The following is a 9,930-nucleotide window of genomic DNA, read 5'->3' as shown; positions in this document are numbered from 1 at the left end:
CACACACACACACCGCTCTCTCTCTCTTTCCTACACACACACACACCGCTCTCTCTCTCTTTCCTACACACACACACCGCTCTCTCTCTCTCTCTCTCTCTCTCTCTCTCTCTCTCTCTCTCTCTCTCTCTCTCTCTCTCTCTCTCTCTTTCCTACACACACACACACACACGATGTAGAGCACACACACACACGATGTAGAGAGAGAGAGAGAGGGAGGGGTTGGGGGGGGCGGAGATGGACATAATACCTGCGCAGCAGGTTTCGGCCAAGATCTGAGCAGGCAAAAATGGCCCCTGCGCGCGGGTTTCGCTTTTTCCCCCAAATTTTTTTGCATTGCTATACGCGTCGATATACGCGTGGCAAATAAAGCCTTTCCACGCGTATATCGACGCACACTGCGACGCGTTTATCAATGCGTATAGCAACGCTCGCTAATTATGTCAATATACACGTGGAAAGGCATGGACGTCGATATATACACGTCGATATCTTCATGTAGTGTTGTAGTGAGTTGACAAGCCCGAGTACGATTAGAAGAAGAGCGCATGCTTTTAGGAGATAGACAGTATCAAGAGGTGAAGGTTTTCAATAAAGCTGGCAAGGGGAATTGGAGGGTAGGAGAAGGAGAGCCAATAAGGGCGGTACAAAGCCGCAAAGGAGGGAAGCAGGGGAGCCAGTAAGGAGCGGTACAAAGCCGCAAAGAAAGGACTCTCTCTTTCTCTCTCCCTCTCCCTCCCTCTCTCTCTCTCTCTCCCTCTCTCTCTCTCTCTCTCTCTCTCTCTCGATTATCAAGAAGCTAAGGAAGCTACCAATGCCATTAACATTCCAGTTTTGTAACTAAAGTCCATCTTGGTTATGTATTATCAAGTTGAAGTTCTCCAGATATTAGTTGTAAGCTTTTAAAGTGAATGTTAGATCCATTGTTTGGTGTTACGTGTCTTTCTCTAACACTTTTTCTACAACCAAGAGCCCTGTGCTGACCCGACTCACTAACCGCACAAAATTACCCGACAACGCTAGTGTATATACCAAATCCCATTCACAAGCAAGCACCAGGTAGACTATGTGAAACACTTGTGAAAAGTAAAGAGGGTACCTCTCACCCAAGGTAGGAGTGGATGACTCTAACATACTAGCCATATCTGTACACACAGGTAGATGCTAGTTAGTGTGCAAATAGTATAAGGGTCATGTTAAAAGGTCATGTCCTTGTGCATAATGTGTTATTATGATTTTTGGGACATGGATTAGAATTTGTAGGTTTCCATATTTTTGTTTGATAGCTCTTGCTCTTTTACTTTTTTATTTTGTTTTTCTTGAGTATAGGGCTATATATGTACATTCCCTAAGATTGGGAGATTGAGATGTCAGGGAGGAAAGTTAAGAAGGGAGCAAGTGAATGATGGGTGTCAGCAAACACTCCCCCCTTCCTTGGGTAGATCATACCTTTTGGAATGATGTCATCACCTTTTGAAACCAGTTGTTCCAAGTTATAATGGGTGAAGACTTTGACCTCATTTTGTGGAATCATTCTCACTTGGTGAAAGTTGAGGAACTCCACCTCCTTCTCCAAGCTTGTGAGAAGTGAGAGCCTACACCAACACTCTTGGCTATGGAATGCAAATCCAACCAAGAGCCATGCTTCAATGCTTAAGCCTGACATCTTCTCCATCTTCATTAGTATGCTATTATGTATGCTAGCAAGAAGAGTGATGATAAGTGAGGAACTATTTCCTATGGAATGTTTCTTCTTTCTCTTCCCTATCCTCATTCCCCGCTAGCTCTCTCCACCTTCGAAGGTGTTTGAGGCCTTGGGACTGAGGCTTGGGATAGTTAATGCTTTCTATAAAGTTTATGCTATGCTTGTGATGCATGAAGCTTTCCATCTTCATTGCATCACCTAGGTCACAAGGAACACAAATATTGTATTGTACCAAGTCTCTCTTGATGGGAGAAACTATAATACAAATGCCTATTGGAGGGGGGACCGGCTCCGTATGAATCCGGTCCTCAACTATTGTCATGTTCTCTAAACTCTCTCTCTTGCAAAAGTATTGTTCGTAAGGATATAGCTCAAAAACTGTTAAAAGAATGTGAACCTTATTCTCTAATTGCAGGAACTCTCTACAAGCTAGGGAAGGATGGTATTCTTAGACATTGTGCCCGTGAGGATGAGTATTTATACATACTGCAAGAAGCCCACATGGGTATATCCGGAGGACATTTCTCAAGGGAACTAACTACTAGAAAGGTGTTGCAATCTGGCTATTGGTGGCCTACCTTATTCAAGGATGCATCACTTTTTGCAAAAGGGTGTGATGAATGCCAATGTTACAAGATCACACAACAAAAGGATAAGATTCCTTTACATCTTGTTAAAGTGACTCAACCATTTGAAAAATGGGGTTTAATCTTTGTAGGCCCAATTAGTCCGGCAGATCGTAACACTCAATCTTGATATATTATTGTTGCCACTGACTATGTAACAAAGTGGGCAGAAGCTAGGGCGACACGCAAGGCTGATGTAAGGTCAACCGCCAAGTTTCTCTTTGAGAAAATTATTACAAGATTTGGTTGTCCCTTTGAAATTGTGAGTGACAATGATACTCATTTTATAACTGGAGTAATAAAGGAACTCACTACAAACTTCATGATAGGTCACCATAAGTCTACACCTTATTATCCACAAGCAAATGGCCAAGCTGAGAGCACTAACAAGACCTTAATTTCTATCTTGACCAAAACAGTAGAAGCTCATCGCACGGATTGGGATTTGAAGCTGACATCAGCTCTATGGGCTTATTGTACTTCTTACAAAGTGGCTATTACTTGTACACCATTCAAAATGGTATATGGCCAAGAAGCAGTTATGCCAAGTAAGTTTGTAATTCCTAGTCTATGGGTAGCTTCACAAGAAGGTTGGATGGTAACCCTTTAGTTGAGTGTTTATATATCCTTGAGAGGTTAGACGAAGAAAGGCAATTGGCTGTGCAAAATGCACTGTGGAGAAAGATAGGAGGAAGAAATGGTTTGATTGTCATCTAAAGAATAAAGATATCAAGGTTGGGGATAAAGTCCTTATGTATGGAGTGCAAAACAAAAAGAAAAATTTGAAATATGCAGGAAAAGGACCATATAGAGTATGCGACCTCATCCCACAAGGTACCACTTGTGTGAAAACTCTTGATGGACTTGAAACCATTGGATTCCTCAATGGGAGCAAATTTAAAAGATACTAGGATCCTTTAAGCCAAGAGAAGCTATGTGCCATCCATCAAGAAAAGGCAGCCAAGGCAGAAGCAAAATTGAAAAGGATACAAGCTCAAGCTAAGGCTAACGAGTGACAACAACGTATAAGACGCCTACGAGAGGCCAACCTTGGAGTTACACATGCATTCCACATTGAAACAGAGGATGATTGGTTGGACTCTGACACACCTCTATGACACCCTATTGAGCTAAATAGTGCCTATGGGAAAGTGCTATATAACGCCTTATTGGACCTGGATGCTAAATATAATCTTCTATCATATGGGGTGTGGTGTCAATTAGGAAAGCCATCTCTATCTGAGAGTACTATCCAAGTCAAGGGTGTCAACAAAAAAAAAACTACGGTTTTTGGAATCTGGCATACTTCTGTCAGTTATGACAACGGGATTGTAGATCAAGACTTTTTGGTCATGCCTGCTGGAACTATGGAAGGCAATATAAACCTAGGATGCATGTGGATGATAGCGACCAACTGCACTATTGATTGGGAGACTGGGAGTGTCACCACGCAGAAACCAAATCTTAGCCATGCAACTCAAGCCATAGTCCCTGAGATATTGCCTCCTAAAGAAATAAAACCCAAAACATCACATGTCCAGGAGGTTGAACCCTATGTCCCTATAGCCCAACTCTTTAGAGCTTCAACTTCTGTAGTTAAAACAAAAAATGAGACACACAAGACCCATCGCAATATAGCTAAGAAAACATACAAATGGATCCCTAAAGCTTCTTTAGCAACAATTTCTGATGCTAAAAGTTAGGAGCCTTGTAAGAGACACCCCACTCGCTCCTAGAAATGTAAGAAAACGTTGCGTTGGATTCCCTAAACGACTATTGGAAGCCCAAGGCTACTATGAAGGAAATGATCAAATATGGGTGCCAAAATGTAAATTGTGTTCTTACCTATTACCTATAGACCCATGTGAGTCAAATCGTGTAACGATAAGGCCGATTGAAAATAATGGGAAGGGAAAGATCACAAAACACTATACACCTGATTCGGAACTAGTTTGGGTACCCAAGCGAAAAAGTCTTGTTTCGTTCAGCTCAATAATAGAAAGAAACAAATGAAGCTTCTTGCTCTTCATGTAGTTCATATAGGAAAATAGAAGCTTCGACAGAACCTCCACCTACCATTGTACATATCCATACAAACAAGAAAGAATTTACACCTCCCGTTGTAAGTTCACCACCTACAACAACATTGCAAGTAAAATAATGGGAGAGTACCTTACCACCCTTGCAACTAGATGAAACGCCTTTGGCGGTCAACAACTATTGGTCAAAGTCTTCACCCATAACAACTTGGAACAATTGGTTCAAAAGGTGACGACATCGTTCCAAAAGGTATGATCTACCCAAGGAAGGGGGGAGTGTTTGCCGACATCCATCATTCACTTGCTCCCCTCTTAACCTTCCTCCCTGACCTCTCAATTTTCCAATCTTAGGGATGTATATATATAGACCTATACTCATGAAAACAAAAAAGAAAAAACAAAAAAGAAAAAACAAAAAAGTAAAAGAGCAAGAGCTACCAAACAAAAATCTGGAAACCTACAAGTTCTAGTACATGATCCAAAATCATAAAAACACATTATGCAGAAGGACACGACCTTTTGACATGACCCTTATAATATTTTCACACTAACCATCAATTATTTGTGTGTACAGATATGGCTAGTATGTTAGAGTCATCCACTCCTACCTTGGGTGAGAGGTACCCTCTTTACTTTTCACAAATGTTTCACATAGTCTACCCGATGATTGCGTGTGAATGGGATTTGGTAGGTACACTAGCATATGAGAGGAATTTTGAATGGTTGATACGTCTCTTGACCATGACTGATCCATATTTAGTAGAGGACGTATCATCGATTGCACAAGCTTACCCTCTTGACCAAGATGACTATAGACGTCTAGTGACGTTCTTAGCGAACATTTGTACCTCTAATGATCAAGCATTCCATGCAAAATGGAGCACGCATGCAAATGCAGCTACGAGCTATATGTGGTCATAAGTGTATCAAATGATGATTTTTTTATGCCTGCAAGTAGTCGTTAAAATCATGGAGACATAAGCTACGCATAAGTACTCATAGATTTTAGTTTTGGACACTTTCAAAATTCTGCTCTGTCTTCATACGCATTTTTTGTAGATGGGTTTGGAGTGAGGGTTTTGAGTGTAGAGGCTTTGGGACAAGTGTATCCTAGTGAGGGGATGGTGTTCCTTAAGTTTCCTACAATTTTGGTATGGTTTGGTGAGTTTCCCTCCGTTTGTGTGTATGTGGATTGGGTGGTGTAGTTAAAAGCAGTGAGATTCTTGATTGTGGTTTAGTTGGCCTTCCAGAGTGTTGTATGTGTGGGATGGTCTCAGCCTGATAAGATAAAGAGATTGCCTCCGTGCGCCTATCGTGTCATATGTGTCCTCAATTGACAATATGTTGTTCTAGGTAGCGTTGCATGCACTTTATAGGTGGTGTGTTTCGCTCCCGCAACATTGGCGCCATTGTCCGAGACACAAGGACTTGAGTAGGTAATCCTACTAACACTCGTGTGATGGTTGATTGCTTTAGTTTTGACTAAAGAGAGCATTTTTCTTAAGTGGATCCAAAAGAGGATATTCTGAGATCAAGTGGACAGCTAGGAAGCGTGTGTCTTACCGAGGGTCTGTGACTAGATAGATTTAGGATTTGTAGTATTAGTTGTAGATTAGAATAGTTGTTGCTTAGTTGTTGGTGGTTGAGTGATTTGTGAGGTGATAAAAGCGTTTGCTAGTCCGATGGTAGTGAAGCATTTTTCTACTCATAAATGCAAAACCCCATATGATGTGTAGGAGTAGCTTTAGGTAAGTGATCTGATGCTCATCTAGAGCTATTCATCATTGATTTATTTGCTGAAGTGCTTGTTTTCATTCACGATTGTTGAAAAGTCCATTCTGAAGGTAAAAATGCAATAAACAGGTTTTTGTTGACATTTTTTCATGTGACTGATTGATGTTATGCATATAAGACGGCATTTGCAAGAGTTCTGTGTAGAAAATTTGAAATTCTGGAAACTTGGACATCATATACATATGATGTCTCAAGAATTTGACAAATTTGACTACACCTGTGTTCAAAAGGGGTACCCAAAAGACAAAAGACGGAGAGTCGAAAATGAAAAATGTGATTCTGAGCATATCTTTGCATGAAAATTGGTAAAAGGGCTTGAAGGTTAAATTTTGGCCAAAAATTCTTCAGCAAACATCATACACATATGATGCATAAAGGGTAATTCTGGCATTAAAATTGACTTTTTGACTTTACACCCCTGTTTTGCATGTTGTGTGGAGCACATACACCAAATTTCATTTCATTTGGGCATATAGATTGAGAATTGAGGGGATTTTACTCTTTCAGGGAATCTCCTTGTCAAAAAGTGGTGATTTTGTGCAAATTTTATTTTCAAAATTTAATGTGAGCACATGTTCATGTAGTACACATCAAGGAGCACCTGGCGTAGAAATAGAAGTCCATTCTGACCAGTTAGACATCATACGTGTATGATGTCGTAGAAGCCACATTTGAGGTCAAAAAATACATCTGAGTGCACCCTTGTGATCTAGAGAATTTAGGAAGAAAATAGGCAAAATTCCATAGAATTTGAAGCACTTTTGGGCTTGTAAAGGCCACAAGACAAATCTAGGCGAAATGAATTCTTGAATTGACCATATCTAGCACAAAACTGTTGGAATTGAATTCTAAAAGCTGATGTGAGTTGCTTGTGAGGTGGGAGACCTCTAGAGTGAGTTTCGCTTCAAACTGACCATATAGACATCATACGCATATGATGTCTAAAGGGAAATTTTAGGAACCAAAGTTGACATCAAAGCTTACCAAGGTGTTTAGCACCACAAAACAAGCTTAGAGACCAAATTTCATTCAATTTGGAGCACATAGACATCATATGTGTATGATGTCTCAAGTCAAGATTTGAAAGTCCAATTGCACTTCTAACCAATTTAAGCTTGTTTGCAAATTTTCATCTCATTTGGACACATATTTTTGAATTTAAGAAGATTTCAAGAAGATAAAGGTGAAAAAGTAGTGATTTTGAGCAATTTTGACATCCAAAATTTTTTGTGAGCACATATTCTTGTTGTATGCATCAAGGAGCACCTTGGGGAGAAGCATAAGTGAAATCTGAGCCAAAAGACATCATATGCATATGAAGACTTTTAGGCCAGATCTAGGTCAAGTCGTACATTTGAGTATACCCTAGTGTCATAAAGCATGAAAGAATTCCCTAGCCAAAATTTCATTGCATTTGGAGCACATTTTGGCTAAAAAGTGCCAGAAGATGGAAATTGGGCAAGATTCATACTTGTATTGACCATAACTTGCACAAAAGGTGTTGAAATTAAAATCTGAAAGTTGTTGAGAGTTGCTTGAGTGATACGGAGTCTTGGGGATAAAAGTCGCTTCATTTTTCCACAAAAGACACCATACACGTATGATGTCTCAAGTGCCAAATTAGAGGTCAAAACTTACATATGAGCTTACATAAGTGTTTTTCATCACAAAATAGGCCTAGAGACCAAGTTTTATTCAATTCGTATCACTCTTTCCTTAGCTAACCTCCCAGGGAAGTTGCAAGCAAACAAACAAAAAAAGGAGTGATAAACCTAACTAAAAGCATCAGAAGCACAAACTAAGGCTTAGAGTGGTGGTTAGAGTATAACAAGGAGAGTCTATAGTTAAAGTTTGGGGCAATTCTAACTCAAGAGACATCATACGCGTATGAAGACTCCAGGCACATGTTGAGACTAGACAATTACTTTGACTAGTCAAAGGACTTCCTTTTGACCCTAGAATCCCAAATATCATTCCAAAACAACATTTGGACTTTTACAAGCGTATCAAACCATGCATCTAGTGTTGACACGCTAAAAATTGCCAAAATTGACCTACAGGAAGATTGAATGTGATAGAAGACTGTTTTGGCCATAACTTGAGCTCCTGGTATCGGATTCATAAACTTTTTTAATCAAAAGAAAGCTCCAGAGTAGCTCTACAATTTAATGCAACCCCTAAAAAACAATGAAAGACCCTTTGGATCATTCATTGTTGGTCAACATTAAAAAAAACATCATTTAAAGCCTCAAAATGCATCCAGAAGTTAGGGGCGTCTAAAAGTGACAATTTGAGAGAATTGTGAAGAAACAGTCGCGTTTTGGACATAGTTTCAACTTTTTCCTAACCAACGCACTTGAACACATTGGAATAAGACTGCTTACATCAAGCTAAAGCTGTTAAGCCCAAAAATTATGTCTACTTCAGATTCAAACTTAGCTTATACAAGCTTCAAGACCCTGGCAATAGAGGAGCATCAGTCCATAATGTGTCTTCCAAACTCGCTGTTGATAAAGACAATTTTTTTTGAGAGAGTTTGGATGATAGATCATGAGAGTGAAGGGCTGTATAGATACATTGACGACAATGAGGTCAACCTTTATATGTGCTCAGAGCCATACCCAAAAGAGCTCACAGATTACAAGCTCTTATATATATATACATAAGGAGACGATTGTTAATGGAAATCTATAGTTTTTGACAAGTATGGACAAGAATATAGAGCTGTAGAAAGCAAAAATTTACAGACTGCATTAGAAATAGGTGGATATTTCGTCAATGAAGAACCACAGATACCTCCACCAACACGAGAATTTCTATGAGAATTCCAAAAAGGGGACCACCTAGATTCCCTCCTAGAGAGATATGAGAGATGAAATGATCACAGAGATGGTAGACATGCCTCCTCAGTGAATCTCCCTAATGGACCAATCTCCAATAGAACGATCAATCCCTTCAAAGAAGACCAATATACAATCAGGTATCAATCGAACCAGACAAGGAGAGTGGAAGTGTTGATCTATCCACCTGGATTCCCTCAAGATGCCATACCAAGACCAGATATCAATAGAGGTGGTTATCCAGTCACCCCAAGACCAAGTGCACCACCACTATTCCCATCATATCTGTGTTTGAGTGAAGGTCAAGGACCAACCGTTACACCAACTATAACAGGGTTACCTTATGCCAAAAGAGTAAAATTGAGAGAGAGTTCCAAGAAGACCCACTTGTTGTGAGACACTCATGAGGATATGAACTAGAAGATAAAATCAATGAAAGAACATAGGCATAGTAGAAGGCCTAAAGTGAGAGAAGGATTGGGAGAGTCTATGGTTAGACCTATAGACAATCAGCGGGTTAGACCGTCCCAAGTCCAAAAATGGGTAAACAGAAAATACTCTGGAGATAAAGATCCGAGAGATCGCGTAACAGCTTTTAGAAGAGTAATTAGAGAAGAGGAAGTTTTGGATTTTATGACACAATCTACGAGATTCGGACTGACTTTGGAAGATGACACGGCTACATGGTTTGACTCAATGGAAAGACGAGATTTCAAGACTCTAGACAAACTGTTTGAGAAATCATCAAATAATTCTCATAGAAAGGTATAGCTCATAATACGGTCTCGCAAATTCATAGATTCAAACAGAAAGAAGGTGAATCGGTATACAAGGTGGCCTTACGGCTCAAGAGATATGTCAAGTTCTGTTCGAGAGAAGAACTACCTACACAGGCACGATTGATGATGATTTTTATCCAGGGAATG

The sequence above is a fragment of the Adiantum capillus-veneris genome, chromosome 18 (assembly GCF_014529385.1).
Source record: "Adiantum capillus-veneris isolate H3 chromosome 18, ASM1452938v2, whole genome shotgun sequence".
Classification (NCBI taxonomy): domain Eukaryota; kingdom Viridiplantae; phylum Streptophyta; class Polypodiopsida; order Polypodiales; family Pteridaceae; genus Adiantum; species Adiantum capillus-veneris.
This window is presented reverse-complemented; position numbering follows the sequence as displayed.